Source organism: Dendrobates tinctorius, unplaced genomic scaffold, assembly GCF_039654945.1.
Source record: "Dendrobates tinctorius isolate UK_male_01 unplaced genomic scaffold, ASM3965494v1 ptg000007l, whole genome shotgun sequence".
Taxonomy (NCBI): Eukaryota; Metazoa; Chordata; class Amphibia; order Anura; family Dendrobatidae; genus Dendrobates; species Dendrobates tinctorius.
In genome coordinates this window covers 13595001-13616751 of record NW_027361675.1, presented here as the reverse complement: position 1 = coordinate 13616751, position 21751 = coordinate 13595001, and positions in this window count along the sequence as shown.

Here is a 21751-nt window from a genome sequence, read left to right as displayed (position 1 = left end):
AAACCTGCTGGAGACTTTGGTCTCCCTGATTTGTTCTCATACTATCAGGCCATACACCTGGCCAGATGGTTAAAACTTACTCATCTAGCAGACCAAGGTATTCAAGCACATATCGAAATGCAATTTCTAGGTTGTGAGGTGAAAAAAACTGTTATGGACAGCACACCTCCTTTCGAAAGCTTTGATGAGATCCTCTCTACAACTTTATTAGTCAGATGAGAATTCCTAACAACAAAAGCCTAGGAGACAGCTTCAACTATAAATCATCCAAAAAAGAGCAAACAGAAGCCAAATCTAAGAATTATCAAAAGTTTATTGAAATATTATTAAAATATGTTTTCTTAAATATGAAAGACAAAGTATGTATAAAAATGAGGACACTACAACAACGAAAGGTGCCACTGCACCATGGTGGTAAATAGCATGATGATAACAAATATCCTAATAGTATCTAAGAAATTTACATACACAAGCAAATTATACCAAAAAAAGTTTTTTAAGTAAAAAGCTGGGGTTTGCTCCCACATGTGTTTCAAAACGTTTTTTTAGTAAGGTAATGATACCATAGCGGTCTTCATTTTGCGAATCGTGGGAATATCAAACCATAAAAAAGTGCTAAGTGCAAAAGTATGTAAAAAATGCGTACATGATGAATAAACAATGATTAATAAAATGGATAATATAAGAATCAACAGCGCTTGGTTAATGTAGGTATTAGGATAATTATGCCCACAATGTGCGGTGGAACATCAGAGGCAAATAGGGAAGGTAAAAAGCTAAAGTACCACGAATGGTAGTTGCATATTACCTCAGTGGTGCAGACAGGAGGACCCCGATGCGCGTTTCGTGGCAGCTTTTTCGAGGGGCGTGCAGTGGAGCGGTCTGACTGCCTTATATGTGCGCACTAATGCGGTCAGCAGGTGTATGATGGCACGTCCGGTGGGAGATCTCGCCCAGCGCCGTCACAGGTCGGCGTCATGCAAAACCGCGCCTCTCTCCAGCCCGACGCGTCAGAGCAGGAGGGAGGAAGCGGCAGCATAGAGACGCGTCACCATGACAACACTCAGGCTGAGTCCCAAATAGAACGCGCTCTGCTGCAGACAAAGGAAGGAGTTGGGGTATTGAGTACAGTGAAGAAAACAAATGTATTAAGTGGAAGTGACAACGGGGAAGGATAAAGAGGGGATGAGAAATGGAAAGGTGTGGGAAGAGCGGTGGGTTATTAAGTGCGAATAAAGAAAATAATCTTTTAGTCACAATAAAAAAATATGTGAGATTATCTATACAAATATTTATATAAAAAAGCACATAATATGAATAAAAGTGAATAGAAATATATTACCATGTTATACTTATAAGCTTTTTCGAAAGTGAAACAAAAGAATTTGCATATTGTTAAATTCCAATCAGAATCCCCAAAACATGAAATTCATGTGTATTTGTACATGAAAGATCCTTCTAGCTGGAGCAGACAGGAATAAGGTAAGTGAATAAGACATCAGGCAGTCTGGTACCAGTGAAAACGGTCAGAAAACGGAACTCAAAAATTCTTTAAAAAAAAATTTTTTCTCAAAAAAAGAACTAGGACTTGGTGGAATAAGGTCTCATTGGAGACCTATTTGGCTAAAAATCTAATACCCAGGGGACTTCGTATTCGTATCATGCCGTCTTTTCCCATCGATGATCCTTTATTTAGAACAAGGTGGGAAGAAGCCTGCACCACTTGATCCAAATCCTTAATAGAGCTTCTGATTGGTTTCAATAGAAAAACACTTGAAAAATTAGATGCGGACATAGACTCAACACGTCAGAAACTCTTGGAAAATGTATCACCTGCTGAGGTGGAAGCCCTTAATAAGGATTTGGGCAATCAATTTCTAATTTGGGAAAAGGAGGTTAAAGAAATAAAAACTAGGAAATTTCAGAGAGATTTGAAAGATTCTACTAATGGCACCATCTACAAATGGCCTTCTTATGGAACATGGGAACGTTCCTCTTCTCGTTCATCCTCTGTCTCTTCCATATCCTCAAGGAGTAGCAATGGAACACAACAGCGTACTTACAATCTGAGAAAAAATGATATAGCAAAGAAAGGACATACTTCAAAAAAAGCTAATGAATGCCCCACTAATTCCTCATCTAGAATGCAGGTAATTAATTTGTCCACCATCAAATTGACACCCTCTCAGTTAGAAGTTCTTAGCTTTGGTCTTTCTTTCTCATCTTCCTCTCCTTTTGACCCCTTTTTAGCCACCAAAGAACTCCAGCTCTTTGCCCGCAAATTAGTTTTGAAAAAATTACATGATAAGCCGAGGACAGGGGAAGTTTGGACTGAAGATGAATTAGGTGCCATTTCTATTCTTTAGGAGTTGGGGGAGAATCAACAAATTCCAGTTCCTGCAGGTAATACTAAATTACACCCTCCCACCCCTAAGAAATTTCCTCCCCTCAATTTATACCCCCACATCGAGCTCTTTGTCAAGCTCTTAACTAAGGACTTTGAGAAACTAAAACAGTCAGACTCTAGGGACAATCTAATGTTCTCACAAAGAAAGGCATTACGTGAACTAATAAATTTCAAAGAGGATAAAACAAGCAGATAAGGGAGGCAACGTTGTAGTGTGGCCAACCCACATGTATGAAAAGGAGGCTTTTAAACAGCTCAGGAATGATCTCTGTTACAAAAAATTAACATTTAATCCTACCCTAAAATTTAAGGGGGAGTTACAAAATATCCTTGACCGGGCCTTTGACGATGGTCTCATCACAAAAGATCTTAGAGATCACTTGGTAGCATTATATCCGAAAATGGCATGTATCTACTTTATACCTAAGATACACAAAAATGCATTAGTACCACCTGGACGTCCTATCATCTCAGGCAATGGAAATTTGTGTGAAACCATCTCCAAATTCTTAGACTTCCACTTAAAACCCCTGGTATCCAACCTCCCTTCCTATGTCAAAGATTCTGGAGACATATTGAAAAAAATCGATGGTATACCCCTCGATAAAGATATGTGGTTGGTTACCATGGATGTGGAAGCCTTATACACGTCAATCCAACATCAAGATGGGATTTTGGCTGTAAAAAACTTCCTACACATGCCTGAGCACAGCCCTGCTTTTATTGAATTCTTATTGGCATTGTTGAAATTTGCTCTAGAGCATAATTTTTTCATCTTTAAGCAAAGCATTTATCTGCAACAACAAGGGACCGCGATGGGTGCGGCATTCGCATCTGCATATGCGAATCTCTTCATGGGCATGTTGGAACATGACATTTTCTTTTCCAGACCAGTGGCACATATAGAGGGGGTCCTGTTTTGGGCCCGCTATATTGATGATATTGCCATGGTTTGGCAGGGCCCAGAGCGGGACCTCCTTGATTTTGTTGAGACTTTGAATGATAACAAGTTGAACATCAAACTTACCTGTAAATACAGTGAGTCATCCATAGATTTTCTTGACATCAAGATCTCAAATTCCTCTAGTGGATTTCTGGAGACCAACATCTTTGAAAGGACACTGCTGTGAATTCACTCCTCCATGCCACATCTTCCCACCCCTTACCTTTAATTAGAAGCATACCAAAAGGGAAATTTTTAAGGGCAAAGCATATCTGCTCTACTAATGAGAACTTTGTTGAAAAAGCAAACGATCTATCCCTTAGGTTTCGAGACAGGGGATATTCTAAAAGATGTATTAAGAGGGGCCTGCAAGCAGCTGAAAAAATCAATCACAATGATCTTTTGAAACAACGTTCTAAGCCTTCCTTGGATTCAAAGGTAAGATTTATTACCACCTATAGTACTAACTGGCATGGCATGCGAGAAATTTTGGAAAAATTTTGGCCAATTTTGCAAGAGGATTGCAATTTGGCCAAATACTTATCTGATCGCCCTTCTATTACTTACAGGAAATCCCCTAACCTCAAAGACTACATTGTTCGCAGCTATTATCCTGGACTCAAAATTGAGAAGGCTTTTGGCTCTAAAGGCCCTACATGGGGCTTTTTTCCCTGCGTGGATTGTATTGCTTGCCCCAACATGATATGGGCTACTACTTTTCAATCCAGCAATGGTAAGGTCACCTTCTCAATTACGCAACACATTACCTGCAGTTCAATAGGGGTGATTTATTACGCCTATTGTCCTTGCTCCAAAGTCTATATAGGCTTAACTTCAAGACCTTTGAAAACTACAATCAGGGAGCATTACCGTGATATTATGAATGCCACAGATGTTCAGGATGTTGCCTTGCTAAAGCCCGTTCCCAGGCATTTCAAGTTAATGCATAATTGTGATGCTGGCCTTTTGAAAGCCTTTGGAATATATAAGATACACACTGATATTAGGGGAGGCAATTGGAGAAAGGCACTTGCCCAATTAGAGGCACGATGGATATCTAAAACCGGATCTTTGCAGCCGAATGGCCTTAATGAGGTCCTTAGTTTTGCCCCTGTTCTTTAACTCCGTTTTCTTTCTTTTATTTTATTATATTATGTATTTTAATTGTTTTTATTTATCATTAGTGTTGAGTGATACCTTCCGATATCGGGAAATATCGGATCGGATTGGATCGGACCGATACCCCAAAAATATCGGATATCGCCGATTTCGATACCGGAAACCCATGCAAGTCAATGGGGCACAAATATCGGAATGAAAATAAACCCTTTCTTTACTTGCACATCCAGTTTGGGTGGGGGGAAGAGTGTGGACGGTGCATGGGCGAAAACTGTGCGTGTGTACGTGCGGGCGGGCGGGGTCTGTACGGGCCTCTTGGGGGTCTGTGCGGGCCTCTTGGGGGTCTGTGCGGGCCTGCCGGGGGTCTGTGCGGGCTGCCGGGGGTCTGTGTGGGCCTGACGGGGATCTGTGCGGGCTGCCGGGGGTCTGTGCGGGCCTGCCGGGGGTCTGTGCGGGCCTGCTGGGGGTCTGTGTGGGCTGCCGGGGGTCTGTGCGGGCCTGCCAGGGGTCTGTGCGGGCTGCCAGGGGTCTGTGCGGGCCTGACGGGGGTCTGTGCGGGCCTGACGGGTGTCTGTACGGGCCTGCCGGGTGTCTGTATGGGCCTGCCGGGGTCTGTGCGGGCCTGACGGGAGTCTGTGCGGGCCTGCCGGGGGTTGTGTGTGGGACACTCGTGGATTTCTGCGGATCAGGGAGTATATTGGTTGTTTGTTATTTTAATATTTTTTACAGTGAGATGACACTGGCTTCGGGGATCAAAGTGACAAGTGATGGTGAGTTTGTACTCTACGTTATATGTACTGTATATCTCTATGTATGTATTGTATGAATGTATGAATGTATTGTATGTAGTATGTAGTATGTATGTAGTATGTATGTTGTAAGTATGTAGCATGTTGTATGTATGTTGTGTGTATGTAGTAAGTATGTAGTATGTATGTATGTTGTATGAATGTAGTATATATGTAGTATGTATGTAGTATGTATGTATGTATGTTGTATGAATGTAGTATATATGTAGTATGTATGTATGTATGTTGTATGAATGTAGTATATATGAAGTATGTATGTAGTATGTATGTATATTGTATGAATGCAGTATATATGTAGTATGTATGTAGTATTTAGTATGTATGTATGTTGTATGAATGTAGTATATATGAAGTATGTATGTAGTATGTATGTATGTTGTATGAATGTAGTATATATGAAGTATGTATGTAGTATGTATGTATGTTGTATGAATGTAGTATATATGTAGTATGTATGTAGTATGTATGTATGTATGTTGTATGAATGTAGTATATATGAAGTATGTATGTAGTATGTAGTATGTATGTATATTGTATGAATGTAGTATATATGTAGAATGTATGTAGTATGTATGTATGTTGCATGAATGTAGTATATATGTAGTATGTATGTGGTATGTAGTATGTATGTATGTTGTATGAATGTAGTATATATGTAGTATGTATGTATTATGTAGTATGTATGTATGCTGTATGAATGTAGTATATATGTAGTATGTTTGTATGTTGTATGAATGTAGTATATATGAAGTATGTATGTAGTATGTAGTATGTATGTATGTTGTATGAATGTTGTATTTATGTAGAATTTATGTAGTATGTATGTAGTATGTATGTTGTTGTTTTTTTTACATTCAGCACATCAGCTGGATGATGGGACTACTACTGTCCCATCTTTGACTAATGTGTCAATCACTGTCATTGTAGAAGGCATAGCCCGATGGGACTTGTAGTCCCATCGGACGATGCCTGCACACACACAACCCCCGGCAGGCCCACACAGACCCCCGGCAGCCCACACAGACCCCCGGCAGGCCCGCACAGACCCCTGGCAGGCCCGTACAGACCCCCAGCAGCCCGCACAGACCCCCAGCAGGCCCCTCAGACCCCCGGCAGCCCCGTACAGACCCTAGGCAGGCCCGTACAGACCCCCGGCAGGCCCGCACAGACCCCCGGCAGGCCCGCACAGACCGCCCATCATGATGACATCATTTCAGCAGCCAATCACAGCCATGCCATTAGCTAACATGGCTAACACAACTGGCTCATTGCATTATGGGAACTTCCGATTCCAGTATTCGATATTGTAAAAATATCGGAACTCGGCATCGGAACTCCGATACAGCGAATATCGGCCGATACCCGATATTTGCAGTATCAGAATGCTCAACACTATTTATCATTATTATAGGTATTTCCTGTTAGTTTTTGGTGGCGCGGTTTGATTCCTGCCTTATCATCAAGTCCAGCCTGATGTCTTATTCACTTACCTTATTCCTGTCTGCTCCGGCTAGAAGGATCTTTCATGGACAAATACACATGAATTTCATGTTTTGGAGATTCTGATTGGAATTTAACAATATGCAAATTCTTTTGTTTTACTTTTGCTTTTGAAAAAGCTTATAAGTACAACATGGTAATATATTTCTATTCACTTTTATTCATATTATGTGCTTTTTTATATAAATATTTGTATAGATAATCTCACATATTTTTATTGTGACTAAAAGATTATTTTCTTTATTCGCACTTAATAACCCACCGCTCTTCCCACACCTTTCCATTTCTCATCCCCTCTTTATCCTTCCCCGTTGTCACTTCCACTTAATAAATTTGTTTTCTTCACTGTACTCTGTTGTGAGTTCATTTTCCCCTTCACCATTGAGGTCTGATGAACTCCCTCTTTTGGTGAAGGAAGGTAGTGAGGCTGATGACAAAGCACCTGAGCAGAATGATGATGACTGGGTGACTGGGATTGCTGACTGGATATAAGGCAGCCGACGCCCTTCTGCCTTGCGGGTGATTACTCTGAGGGATTCTTGGAGACCAGTCTGATTCCTGCTCCTCAAAAGCTAAGTTTTCTGCTCTACTTTTTGCATTTGTGTTTTGGTTTTGTTTTGCCTTGTTTTTCTGGATTTTTGCCTTTCCCTGCTGGGTGAGCTGAATTCCTTTTTGCTCTGTCTTCAGATAATACCTGAGTACTGATATAGTCTTTTTGAAGCCTAGCGTCTTCAGGGCTTTTTTCCCTATCAGTCTGTTGGCTCTTGTTTTTGAGAGGGTTTTGGCGGATTGCAGACAGCAGCCTTTCTATTCTGTCCTATTTAGTTAGCTTGGGCCCCATCATTTGCTCAGCCTATCTTTCTATCTGTGTGAGTGTTTTTTCATCTTGCTTCACCGTCATTATATGTTGGGGGCTGCCTATTGCTTTGGGGTCTGCTCTGGGGCAGTTTAGATTTCCCTTTCTGTCTTTAGGCTATGTAGTTCTCCGGCTGTGATCGAGGGGTCTAGGGCACCGTAGGAACCCCACACGGCTACTGCTAGTTGTTGTTGTTAGGTTCAGGGGTCTGCAATCCGATAGCTGCCAACTTCTCTGGTTTTCTGGACTTAGCTAGTATTTCTGTTTTTGCCTCCTACGGTGACTCATTCATAACAGAATCACCTGCCATACTGTATATCCTAGGGTACTCAATAGCAGGAAAGAATTGTAAAAAAAAAAAAAAAAAAAGTGTGTATATTTTTTCCTCTATATCTCTGAGGCCGTAGGGGGAATTTTTTTTTCTCTCAATGGAGATAAAGCAATTGTCTGATCGTATGGAGCAGCTCGCTGCGGAAGTGCGGGGAATTTCCGCCTACCTTGCTCATTCACATGCTGCTGAACCAAAGAGCCCTACTCCTGATGTGTTTTTTGGGGATCGGTCTAAATTTTTGAATTTCAAAAATAATTGTAAATTATTTTTTGCCTTGAAGCCTAACTCGTCAGGGAGCTCCACGCAGCAGGTTAAAATTGTCATCTCTTTGCTGCGTGGCGATCCCCAGGATTGGGCGTTTTCTTTGAAACCAGATGATCCTATTCTGACTAATGTGAACACATTTTTTCAAGCCTTGGGGTTGTTGTATGACGAACCTAATGCTATTGATCAGGCTGAAAAGACCCTGTTGGCATTGAGCCAGGGTCGAGATTCTGCAGAATTGTACTGTCAAAAATTCCGAAAGTGGGCGGTCCTTACTACCTGGAATGATAATGCCTTGGCAGCTCTCTTTCGGAAGGGTTTGTCAGAAGCCGTAAAAGATACTATGGTGGGATTTCTTGTTCCCTCTGGTCTTGACGATTCTATGTCATTAGCCATTCAGGTTGATCGGCGTTTACGTGAACGCAGGATTGCACAAGAGGTGTTGCCACCTGTTGAACAAGTGTCTGAACCTATGCAATGTGATAGAGTTTTGTCCAGGGAGCAACGTCAGGAGTTCAGAAGGCGTAATAAGCTGTGTTTTTTTTGTGGAGATGCCTCGCATATTATTTCTGTCTGTCCTAAACGAGAGAAACGTTTTGCACACACGTTTTCTGTGGGTGGTGTTCAACCTAAGTTTCTTCTGGCAATTACTCTGATCTGCTCCCTGTCCACATTTTCCGCCAAGGCTTTTGTGGATTCGGGAGCAGCCCTGAATCTAATGGACTTGGATTTTGCTAAACGTTGTGGATTTCCTATGACACCTCTGCGGAAGCCTATCCCTTTGAGGGGGATTGATGCTACTCCTTTGGCGAAAAATATACCTCAGTTTTGGACCCAGGTGGTAATGTGGGTCACCCCAGACCATCAAGAAAATTGCAGATTTTTGGTGTTGCATAATTTGCATGATACCATTGTTCTGTGGTTTCCCTGGTTGCAAATTCATAATCCAGTTTTGGATTGGAAATCTGTGTCTGTGGTGAGTTGGGGTTGTCGGTGTGCCCTTAGTGAGGCTCCGTTTTTTTCCACCTCTCCTCAGTCGCATGATGTTCCAGACTATTTGGCGGACTTTTATGATGTATTTAGTGAGAATGAGTCTGCTTCTTTGCCTCCTCATAGGAGTTATGACTGTGCAATTGAACTGAGCCCGGGGTATAAATTTCCTAAGGGTCGGCTCTTCAATTTATCTGTACCCGAGCACGAGGCTATGCGATCCTATATTAAGGAGGCATTGGAGAAGGGTCATATTAGACCATCCTCTTCACCCTTAGGTGCCGGGTTTTTTTCGTGGCCAAAAAGGATGGTTCATTAAGGCCTTGTATTGATTATCATGCCCTCAACAAAATTACTATTAAATATCAGTATCCGTTACCCCTGATTTCGGATCTATTCTCCAGAGTTAAAGGTGCTTGCTGGTTTACCAAGCTTGACCTCAGGGGGGCATATAATCTTATCTGCATTAAGCATGGGGATGAATGGAAGACGGCGTTTAATACTCCGGAGGGACATTTTGAGTACCTGGTGATGCCTTTTGGGCTCACTAATGCCCCTTCTGTCTTCCAGTGCTTCATGAACGACATTTTCCGAGACTTTGTGGATACATTTTTGATTATCTATCTGGATGATATTTTGATCTTCTCCAAGGATTTGGATTCTCATGTGGAACATGTTCGGACTGTGTTCCGGATCTTGAGGGAGAATTCCCTGTATGTCAAAGGATCGAAATGCCTTTTTGGGGTACAGAGGATTTCATTTTTGGGATTTATTTTGTCTCCGTCAACTATTGGAATGGAGCCGGCCAAGGTACAGGCCATTTATGATTGGGTTTAGCCCACTTCTTTGAAGGCCCTCCAGAAGTTTTTGGGTTTTGCTAATTTTTATCTGAAATTTATAGCAAAATTTTCTAGTATTGCCAAGCCATTGACTGATCTGACTAAAAAGGGTGCTGATGTGTTGAATTGGTCTCCGGAGGCTGTTTCTTCCTTTCAGGAGCTGAAGCGAAGATTCACTTCTGCCCCGGTTTTGCGGCAACCTGATGTCTCACTCCCGTTCCAGGTAGAGGTGGACGCTTCTGAGATTGGTGCAGGAGCTGTTTTGTCCCAAAAGGATCCTGTAACATCTAAAATGAATCCCTGTGCTTTCTTTTCCCAAAAGTTCTCTCCATCTGAACGTAACTATGATGTGGGGAATCGGGAACTGTTAGCCATGAAATGGGCATTTGAGGAGTGGAGACATTGGTTGGAGGGAGCTAAACACCAAGTCGTGGTCCTCACTGACCACAAGAATTTGATTTACCTGGAGTCGGCCAAACGCTTGAACCCTAGACAGGCTAGGTGGGCCTTGTTTTTTACACGTTTTAATTTTGTGGTCTCTTTTCTTCCTGGCACTAAGAATGTCAAGGCAGACGCCCTCTCTAGGAGCTTCTTTGCTGATTCTCCTGTGGTGACCAAGCCTGCTACCATCTTAGGCGAAGGGGTAGTTCTTTCTGCCATCTCGCTCGATTTGAGACGTGCTCTGGAAGAGTTCCAGGAGGACAAACCTGAGCGTTGTCCCAGTGGAAAGTTGTATGTTCCTGACCAGTGGAAGAAGAGAGTGATGTCTGAAGTTCATTGCTCTGCATTGGCTGGTCATCCAGGTATTTTTGGTAATAGAGATCTGGTGAGTCGGTCTTTTTGGTGGCCCGCCTTGTCTCGTGATGTCAGGAATTTTATGCAGTCCTGTGGGACTTGCTCCCGGTCTAAACCTTGTTCTCGCTCTAGTGGGTTGTTGATGTTTTTGCCGGTCCCCAGGAGGCCATGGACCCATATTTCAATGGATTTCATCTCTGATATGCCTGTCTCTCAGAGAATGACTGTTATTTGGGTGATTTGTGATAGGTTCTCTACGATGGTTCATCTTGTACCACTCCCTAAGTTGCCATCTTCCTCTGAGTTGGTGCCCCTGTTTTTGCAACAGGTGGTTCGCTTGCACGGGATTCCTGAGAACATTGTATCTGACAGAGGAGTTCAATTTGTGTCTAGATTTTGGAGGACTTTCTGTTCCAAGCTGGGAATTCAGTTGTCCTTCTCCTCTGCGTTTCACCCTCAGACCAATGGGCAGACGGAGAGAACATTCCAGACCTTGGAGTCGCATTTGAGATGTTTTATTTCTGCTGATCAGGATGATTGGGTTTCATTTTTGCCCTTGGCCGAATTTGCTTTAAATAATAGAGCTAGTTCTGCCACTTTGATGTCACCTTTTTTTGTAACTTTGGGTTTCATCCTCGATTTTCTTCAGGGCAGGTGGAGCCTTCTGCCTGCCCAGGTGTTGACACTGTGGTGGAGAGAATGCACCAGATCTGGGACCAAGTGGTGGATAAGTTATCTCTCTCCCAGGAAAAGGCCCAGTGGTTTTCCAACCGACATAGGACCATTGGTCCCCAGTTTAAGGTTGGTGATATGGCTTGGTTATCATCAAAAAATATCGCTATGAAGGTGGCTTCTCCTAAGTTTAAGCCTAGATTTATTGGACCTTAAAAGATTTTGGAGATTATTAATCCGGTCTCTTTTCGTTTGGCTCTTCCTGTCACATTTAAAATTCATAATGTGTTTCATAAGTCCTTGTTGAAGAGGTTTGTTGAACCAGTTTTTCCTGGGGTGGCACCTCCGGACCCTGTATTAGTTGAAGGTAACATGGAATATTAGGTAGAGAAGATACTGGATTCCTGTCTGGCTAGACGGAGACTCCAGTATTTGGTTAAGTGGAAGGGTTATGGTCAGGAGGATAATTCCTGGGTCTCTGCCTCTGATATTCATGCCAAAAGGTTGGTGCGTGCCTTTCATCGGGCTCACCCTGATCGCCCTGGTGGCGTGGATGAGGGTTCGGTGACCCCTCCTCAAGGGGGAGGTACTGTTGTGAGTTCATTTTCCCCTTCACCATTGAGGTCTGATGAACTCCCTCTTCTGGTGAAGGAAGGTAGTGAGGCTGATTACAAAGCACCTGAACAGAATGATGATGGCTGGGTGACTGGGATTGCTGACTGGATATAAGGCAGCCGACGCCCTTCTGCATTGCGGGTGATTACTCTGAGGGATTCTTGGAGACCAGTCTGATTCCTGCTCCTCAAAAGCTAAGTTTTCTGCTCTACTTTTTGCATTTGTGTTTTGGTTTTGTTTTGTCTTATTTTTCTGGATTTCTGCCTTTCCCTGCTGGGTGAGCCGAATTCCTTTTTGCTCTATCTTCAGATAATACCTGAGTACTGATATAGTCTTTTTGAAGCCTAGCGTCTTCAGGGCTTTTTTCCCTATCAGTCTGTTGGCTCTTGTTTTTGAGAGGGTTTTGGCGGATTGCAGACAGCAGCTTTTCTATTCTGTCCTATTTAGTTAGCTTGGGCCCCATCATTTGCTCAGCCTATCTTTCTATCTGTGTGAGTGTTTTTTCATCTTGCTTCACCGTCCTTATATGTTGGGGGCTGCCTATTGCTTTGGGGTCTGCTCTGGGGCAGTTTAGATTTCCCTTTCTGTCTTTAGGCTATGTAGTTCTCCGGCTGTGATCGAGGGGTCTAGGGCACCGTAAGAACCCCCCACGGCTACTGCTAGTTGTTGTTGTTAGGTTCAGGGGTCTGCAATCTGATAGCTGCCAACTTCTCTGGTTCTCTGGACTTAGCTAGTATTTCTGTTTTTGCCTCCTACGGTGACTCATTCATAAAAGTACTCAATACCCCAACTCCTTCCTTTGTCTGCAGCAGAGCACGTTCTGATTGGGACTCAGCCTGAGTGTTGTCATGGTGACGCGTCTCTATGCTGCCGCTTCCTCCCTCCTGCTCTGACGCATCGGGTTGAAGGGAGGCGCGGTTTTGCATGACGCCGGCCTGTGACGGCGCTGGACGAGAACTCCCACCGGACGCGCCGTCATACACCTGCTGACCGCATTAGTGCGCACATATAAGGCAGTCAGACCGCTCCACTGCACGCCCCTCGAAAAAGCTACCGCGAAACGCGCGTCGGGGTCCTCCTGTCTGCACCACTGAGGTAATATGCAACTACCATTCATGGCACTTTAGCTTTTTACCTTCCCTATTTGCCTCTGATGTTCCACCGCACATTCTGGGGATAATTATCCTAATACCTACACTAACCAAGCGCTGTTGATTCTTTTATTATCCATTTTTGTTTTACTCATTGTTTATTCATCATGTACGCATTGTTTACATACTTTTGCACCTGGCACTTTTTTATGGTTTGATATTCCCACGATTCACATAATGAAGACCGCTATGGTATCATACCTTACTAAAAAAAACTTTGGATGATTTATTAGTCCGATGTTTATTGATTCCAAACTACCCACCTTCATGCCACTTTCTGGATAAAATACCACTTGGCCTTATCCCATACATTTTTAACCCGGATTTTACAGATCCCTATGGGCTCGGAACTTCTCTCCCGAACAAACCAATTTACCATCTATTGAATGACAAAATACCTTGCACAAACTTGTGGTCCTTAGAAGCTACAAAACACCCAATTAATTATCTTCAAAAATTGCATGTGTCACACTTTATGACGCAGATCAAAAAAATCGACCTCTCCACCTCCCCAGTGGCTTTGGTTGGAAATATTGACGAAAATACGTCCTCCTAACCCGAGACTCATCTCGAAAATTTACATTAATCTCAATAATTCTAAATCAGCCACCACCCCCTTATTTCTTCACTCTTTGGAAGTTGAACTTAACACCACCCTATCACTGCAAGAAAATCAAATGGTGTGTTCCAACATCCTGCTTCAGGAAACTGCCTATAAAATTTTTTCAAGGTGGCATTATACTCCAGAGAAGCTCTTTCACCTGGGTTTAACTGAGTCTCCTTTATGTTGGAGATGTGTGACTTTGAGAGGCACCTTAGCCAACATATTTTGGTCCTGCTAGAAACTTCAATGTTTCTGGTCTAAAGTTAATGATACCTTGAAAGCACTGGGAGTGATGGAATCGGAACTTATAGCCCCAGAAGTACTTCTGTCCCTCCCCATACCTAACTTTAAACCCAAAAAACATGACCTTGTCCCTTTTATGTTGGGAGTGGCAAAACACCTAATTTCCTTAAAATGGAAACAACAAACCCCACAACTCTAGGGGAATGGTCACATAAAATCAGGTATCTATAAACTGGAGGAACTCTGGAGTTGGGAGACCTTCTCTCATGACCGATTTCTTAAGATCTGGGCTCCTTGGACTGGACTGTCCATAAAGGATTAAGATAATTAGTCTCTTCCTGGTGCCGCGGTGGTCGAGCTCCCTCGAGGGAAGGACCCCCTCGTATGACCCGGTGTTTTGAATGCCCCCTTTATAATTTACTTGATTCTAGAATTTAGCCACAACTTCACTTCTAGGATTATAAGCTTGCTTCTATTAGCCTATTAATCACAAATAATTGTTTACTTGACGAATCTAAGCTGTCAGTAACTTTTTGGATATACTTGTTATATGTCATTTTCTTTTATTTTGTTTATTATTGTTCACTGTTTATATTTCCCCCATCGTTGTCACAAACTCACTTGTATAACTATGCTTTTTCAGGAGACTATGTTCTCTGTGATCTGTTGCTTTGTGAGTGTACCTTCTTTGTATGTTTAAAATTTAAAATAAAGAATTAAAAAAAAACATTGCTCTACCATCTTAATTAGCCAGATGTGATAGGATTCCGATCATCCTTCTCCACTTATCGGTGACAGTCCACAGCATGTCTTTAAGCGCAGCCTTGAATGTTAGAGGTTTCACCTCCATGAGAACAAAACTTTGTATTATCCAGTTTCCTCAGACTATTGTTCATGTCTTCCTTGCAAATACACTCCACTTGTTGTTGAGTAGAAACAACTCATATTCATTGTGTCCACTAGGGTGACCGCAAAAAATCGATGTCGGAATTTTGTCCGTCTGGACCCCACAAAACGATTCCCCTTTCCAGATATTGAGATAGCCAAAATTTGATCAAACGACGTTAACCCATGCCGCTCGTCGCTCAAAGTTTGAAAAAATCCAAATTGAGGTATTTTAAGATTTAGGTATTTTGCATAGTCTGTTAGACTATAAAGAATGCGACAACAACATTGCAGAAATAGCCCTGACCAAATTTTCAAACCATTTGTGGTATTTGAATGCAGAGTTGGTGGGATTATCGTTTTTTGATCCCACCATTACAGACAATAAAAAGTTGTTAATGGCTAATAAATTGCTCAGTAGCACAGATGAACCATCAGAGCACGCTAGGGTTGTAAATCCAAAAGTTAGGAAAGAAAAATTAAAAGAGGTAGATATGAGATCCGGTCACCCTAGTGTCCACACATGGCATCCTCCGCATTCCATATTTCCTGGATTAAATCCTATTCAATCCATCAAAGGTGGCACTGTTCCTATAGTTGCCATTTCTTGTTCTTGAAGTTATACATCCACTCTGATCCTCTTCCCAAGGTTGGACATGGTGGCATCCGAAACCTGCTGTGCATGCCTCATCAACGGTTTGCTGGGTCTGTCTGTATACTTCCCTGGTTATGGAGACCTGGATGCTTACTGAGAACATCAGTCCACTGCAGCTCCCCCAGTACTGCTGGGCTGAGTAGTATCCCACCACTGCCACCATAAAGCGTAGACATGGGGGGCACCAGGTGCCCTAGTCTGCTAGCCAAAACTGCATGGACCAGGGAACATCCCGCAAATGCACGTTCACCTTTTACCGTGAGCATAATACTGCCAAGACAACATAGGGTGATGATAAAACAGTGTAGCAATACTTTATAGGACCACAAAACAGGCAAATAATGCATAGAACAGTCCCATTAAAATACCCAACACAGTCTCACCTTTCGCTGACTCACAAGGACAAGAGTGGCTGTCAATTCAGAGCCTCTAGGGCCGACTACCCTACTCGTGGCACGAACAAAGAGGAGGCAAAGACAAGCCTTGGAAGATGACAGTCCATTGAGGTAGTTAACCGGAGGGTCACAACCTGGCTTTTCTGAACATCTCCATGAAGCCAGGTGACCGGTGGGCCCCATTACTGGTATTCACAAACATATCCATGGGGCTCAGGTGACTGGTGGGTCCAAATCCCGACTACCCCAAACATATCCATGGTTCAGTGATGGTCAATGGAGGAGATCTGTATTCTTTCACCCGGGGCTGTGGTCTCCTAAGCTGACATCCTGTAGAATGACAAAGATGTGTCCCTCGTGATGAAGCCATGATGTCATGGCTTCTGTCATGTAGAGAGTCTTTTATTCTTTGGAAGTCTGTATGTATCTCTGTTTATGGAGGTATATGTTACAGAGGCACATATATCCTCCTTTTACAGTTAGCAACTGTCCTTCAAACCAGCATCCAGAGGTAAAGGAGAAGAATGGTGACAAGATCAACTTGCATTGTGTAATCATTTAATCTATTTGCATAGTTTTTCCTCCTCTATTTCACAAGTCAACAAACTGCCTGGCCTGGACAATGTGTAATCAACATATCAGCAAACATTATAGTTCAATTACCCTGTATCAATAGTCATCCAGGATAGCAGTGCAATCTGTTACATCACATGTCAACTTACAAGTCAATATTACAGGCGTATAGAAACAAAAGCCTTGGTTTTCTTGACCAATAAGAAAGAAACCCATAAATTCAAAAGTCAACATATAAATAACAATCTATTCCTCCTGTCTTGCAGAAAATAGGCATCTGGTTAGTTAAGATAAAATGCTGTGTCATCACAGGATTGACATACCTTTTGCTTCTGACATTCCAGACTGATTCAGAATTGAGGTGATTTTTGCACTTTTGTTTAGAATAAAGCTTACATCTTCTTCTCTTTGGGCCTGGAATCCTAGATAATATGTTACATTTCCAAAGCCTTTAGTTTCAAAATGCTAATTCGGAATTTTAGTCATCTTTGCAATTTCTGTTTTCTTTTGATGAACCATATTCACATCGTCCACATACAGTTGAAACCAGAAGTTTACATACACTATATAAAAAGACACATATGCATGGGGTGGCAGCATCATGTTGTGGGGTTGTTTTGCTGCAGGAGGGACGGGTGCACTTCACAAAATAGATGGCATCATGAGAAAAGAAGATTATGTGACAATACTGAAGCAACATCTCAAGACATCAGCCAGGAAGCTAAAGTTTGGGTGGAAATGGCTCTTCCAAATGAATAATGATCCAAAGCATACTGCCAAAATGGTAACAAAGTGGCTTAAAGATAACAATGTCAATGTTTTGGACTGGCCATCACAAAGCCCTGATCTTAATTCTATTGAAAATGTATGGGCAAAGCTGAAAAGGCAGGGGCGAGCAAGGCGACCTACAAACCTGAATCAGTTTCTCCAGTTTTGTCAGGAGGAATGGCCCCAAATTCTGACCAACTATTGTGAGAAGCTTGTGGAAGGATAGCCCATACATTTGACCCAAGTCATTCCGTTTAAGGGCAATAGTACCAAATACTAATAAAATGTATGTAAACTTTTGACTTTGCAGTAAGTAATAAAAATGCCTTAAAACATTCTCTCTCTCTCATTGTTCTTGCATTTGGCAAATACTAATGATTATTGTAATCCTAATTGACCTAAAATTGGAAAGGTTTATTCTGATTTCATGTCAGATATTGAGAAAAACATGCATACAGTATATGTCTTTTTATATAATGTGTGTAAAATTCTGGTTTCAACTGTGTCAGAGAATATACATCCACTTTCAATCTGTACATTTTGTGTATAAACACAAATCTGCTTGACCTATTTTAAATCCTTCTTTTAATAAGACTTTTTGGTGTTACATTCTTTTGCCAATTGTTTAAGACCATAGACAGATTTTTGTAGTTTGCAAACGAGATTCTCTTCACCCTCTTTAATATAACCATTACTTTGAGTCATGTATAAGTCCTCTTCAATGTCACCATTTAAAAAGGAAGTTTTGATGTCCAAATGTCTGACAAACATCTTTTGTATAGCAGCTATAGCCATTATAGTCCTGATTGTGATCTGCTTAGCAACTGGACCAAATGGACAAAAATGTGGCATCATAATAGTCAAAAAGTCTGTGTCAAAATGCTGGGATCTATCTTGATCAGATTTTGTCTCCATTTGTATCTTCTTTGCAGTCTTTTGTCCGAGATACACCGGATCTCCTCCGTCGATTGGAAGGCCTTACCATTGATCCCAAGTCATGTTTGGTGAGTATAGATGTCTAGGCTCTATACTTGTCCATCCCTCATGTTCATGGCTTGGAGGCAGTAAAATAAAATATTTTTTGAATATGAGAGGGTGTCAATACTAGGAACACAACCATTTTGTATTAAAGCTCCTTTGGTTTTGCTTGACACGTAATTTTTTTACCTTCAACCTTAAGGTCTACCACCAGTTGAGGGGGACCGCTATGGGGAGTCCCTATGTGCCAGCTTATGCCAATCTCCTCCTCGGCTGGTGGGAAGAGATGGTGGTTTTTGGGAGTAACTCTGTGGATGGTTTGTCTATGTGCCGTGTCCCTGAACTACGGACACGGTACATGGACGACATTTTCATAGTGTGGAAGGGCTCAGCTGAGGACTTCATTGATTTTGTAGCTAAACTTAACCACAATGATATTGGAACCACTGTACAGTCATGGCCAAAAGTTTAGAGAATGACACAAATATTATATTTTCACATGATCTGCTGCCCTCTGGTTTTTATGTGTGTTTGTCAGATGTTTTTATCACATACAGAAATATAATTGCAATCATATTGTGCGTAACAAAAGGTTATATTGACAGTTAGAATGAGTTAATGCAGCAAGTCAATATTTTCAGTGTTGACCCTTCTTCTTCAGGACCTCAGCAATTCTCCCTGGCATCAACTTCTGGATCAAATCCTGACTGATAGCAGTCCATTCTTGCAAAATCAATGCTTTTATTTTGTCTGAATTTGAAGGTTTTTGTTTGTCCACCCGTCTCTTGATGATTGACCACAAGTTCTCAATGGGATTAAGATCTGGGGAGTTTCCAGGCCATGGTCCCAAAATCTCTGTTTTGTTCCCTGAGCCATTTAGTTATCACCTTTGCTTTATGGCAAGGTGCTCCATCATGTTGAAAAAGGCATTGTTGATCGCCAAACTGCTCTTGGACGGTTGGGAGAAGTTGCTCTTGGAGGACATTCTGGTACCATTCTTTATTCATGGCTGTGTTTTTAGGCAAGACTGAGAGAGAGCCCATTCCCTTGGCTGAGAAGCAACCCCACACATGAATGGTTTCAGGATGCTTGACAGTTGGCATGAGACAAGACTGGTGGTAGCGCTCACCTGGTCTTCTCCGAATAAGCCGTTTTCCAGATGTCCCAAACAATCGAAAAGGGGATTCATCAGAGAAAATGACTTTACCCCAGTCCTCAGCAGTCCACTCCCTGTACCTCTTGCAGAATATCAGTCTGTCCATGATGTTTTTTCTGGAGAGACGTGGCTTCTTTGCTGCCCTCCTTGAGACCAGGCCTTGCTCCAAGAGTCTCTGCCTCACAGTGCGTGCAGATGCAAACACTTTTAAGAGACGGTCCTGGCACTTGCTGGTCTTTCTTGGGTGCCCTGGAGCCTTTTTGGCAACAAGGGAACCTCTCTCCTTGAAGTTCTTGATGATGCGATAGATTGTTGACTGAGGTGAAATCTTTCTAGCTGCAATACTCTTCCCTGTTAGGCCATTTTTGTGCAGTGCAATGATGACTGCACGTGTTTCTTTAGAGATAACCATGGTTAACAAAAGAGAAACAATGATGCCAAGCACCAGCCTCCTTTTAAAGTGTCCAGTGGTATCATTCTTACTTAATCATGACAGATTGATCTCCAGCCCTGTCGTCATCAACACCCACACCTGTGTTAATGGAGCAATCACTGAAACGATGTTAGCTGGTCCTTTTAAGGCAGGGCTGCAATGATGTTGAAATGTGTTTTGGGGGATAAAGTTCATTTCCTAGGCAAATATTGACTTTGCGAGTAATTGCTGTTAAGCTGATCACTCTTTATAACATTCTGGAGTATATGCAAATTGCCATTAGAAAAAATGAAGCAGTAGACTTTGTAAAAATTAATATTTGTGTCATTCTCTAAACTTTTGGCCATGACTGTACACTCTGGGAATGGTGGAAGATGAAACCGGCAGGGTATCAAAGGGATAATATTATGTGTGTAATATATAATATAAAGGAACACATAAGATAAAATAATCAGAAAAATGGCCTTTATTAAAATATAAAACAACAATAGGTGTACACTTAGAACGAATAAAAAGGCATCCCAAATGTATACATGGTATTATGATTATATAATAGGCTTTATGATAAAGCTTTTCTAATAATCATGCCAAACTGGCTCAATAATAAACAGGTAAAAAGTGCATATAATGACCCAAAAAATTCAAAAATAAATATAGTACAATGTGTAGCAAAATATAATGTTGACGGAGGCCAACATAAGATAAAGTGCACAGATAATATGGACAATGAATGCCAATACGTGATAAAGTAGAACGCCACACAATGGAAAAAGGGGGAAACCAAAGAATAAACAATTACTTGGTGAGCCAGCAAATGGTGCCTGGTAACGCGCACCGACGCGCGTTTCGCAGTTGATCACCTTCGTCCCCTGAAGAGCGACCAGAATGGTGACCGGTCTGCAAAACCTGTCTTATGAGGAAAGGTTGCAGGATTTGGGAATGTTTAGCTTGCAGAAGAGAAGACTGAGAGGAGACTTAATAACTGTCTACAAATATCTCAAGGGTTGTCGCATTGTAGAAGGATCATCTTTATTCTCATTTGCACAAGGAAAGACTAGAAGCAATGGGATGAAACTGAATGGGAGGAGACACAGATTAGATATTAGAAAAAACTTTTTTACAGTTAGAGCGATCAATGAGTGGAACAGGCTGCCACTAGAGGTGGTGAGTTCTCCTTCAATAGAAGTCTTCAAACAGAGGCTGGGCAGACATCTGTCTGGGATGATTTAGCAAATTCTGCTTTGAGCAGGGGGTTGGACCAGATGGCCCAGGAGGTCCCTTCCAACTCTACAATTCTATGATTCTATGATTCTATGATAGTTCCTAATTTTTGGCTTTGACAAAACTTAATTGATACAGTCATGTGTGGAGTACATGCACCTTAGGTGTGTTTTAACAGCAGAAATGTACTAAAACATGTTTTCTACTGTGAATTTATTGCATCTAATGCAATTCTAAGGGGAAAATCTGCATATAAAACTCAGTGTAACCACAACAGAAATTGTTACGTTGTGGATCTCAAAAACGAACCATTTGTCAGTTTATGCAGCATAAAAAAGGCACATTGGGCATGAGATTTCTATAAATCCCATCCACTAAGGCCTGTTTCACACTTGCTTTTTTTTGCAGCGCGTTTTTCCCGCAAAAAAAAGCATTGAAAAACGCATACAAAAGCATACAACTGCTGCGTTTTTTTCAAGCATTTTTATGAGCATGCATGAAAAAAACGCAGCGTTTTTATGCGTTTGTATGCGTTTTTAGTGCGTTTTT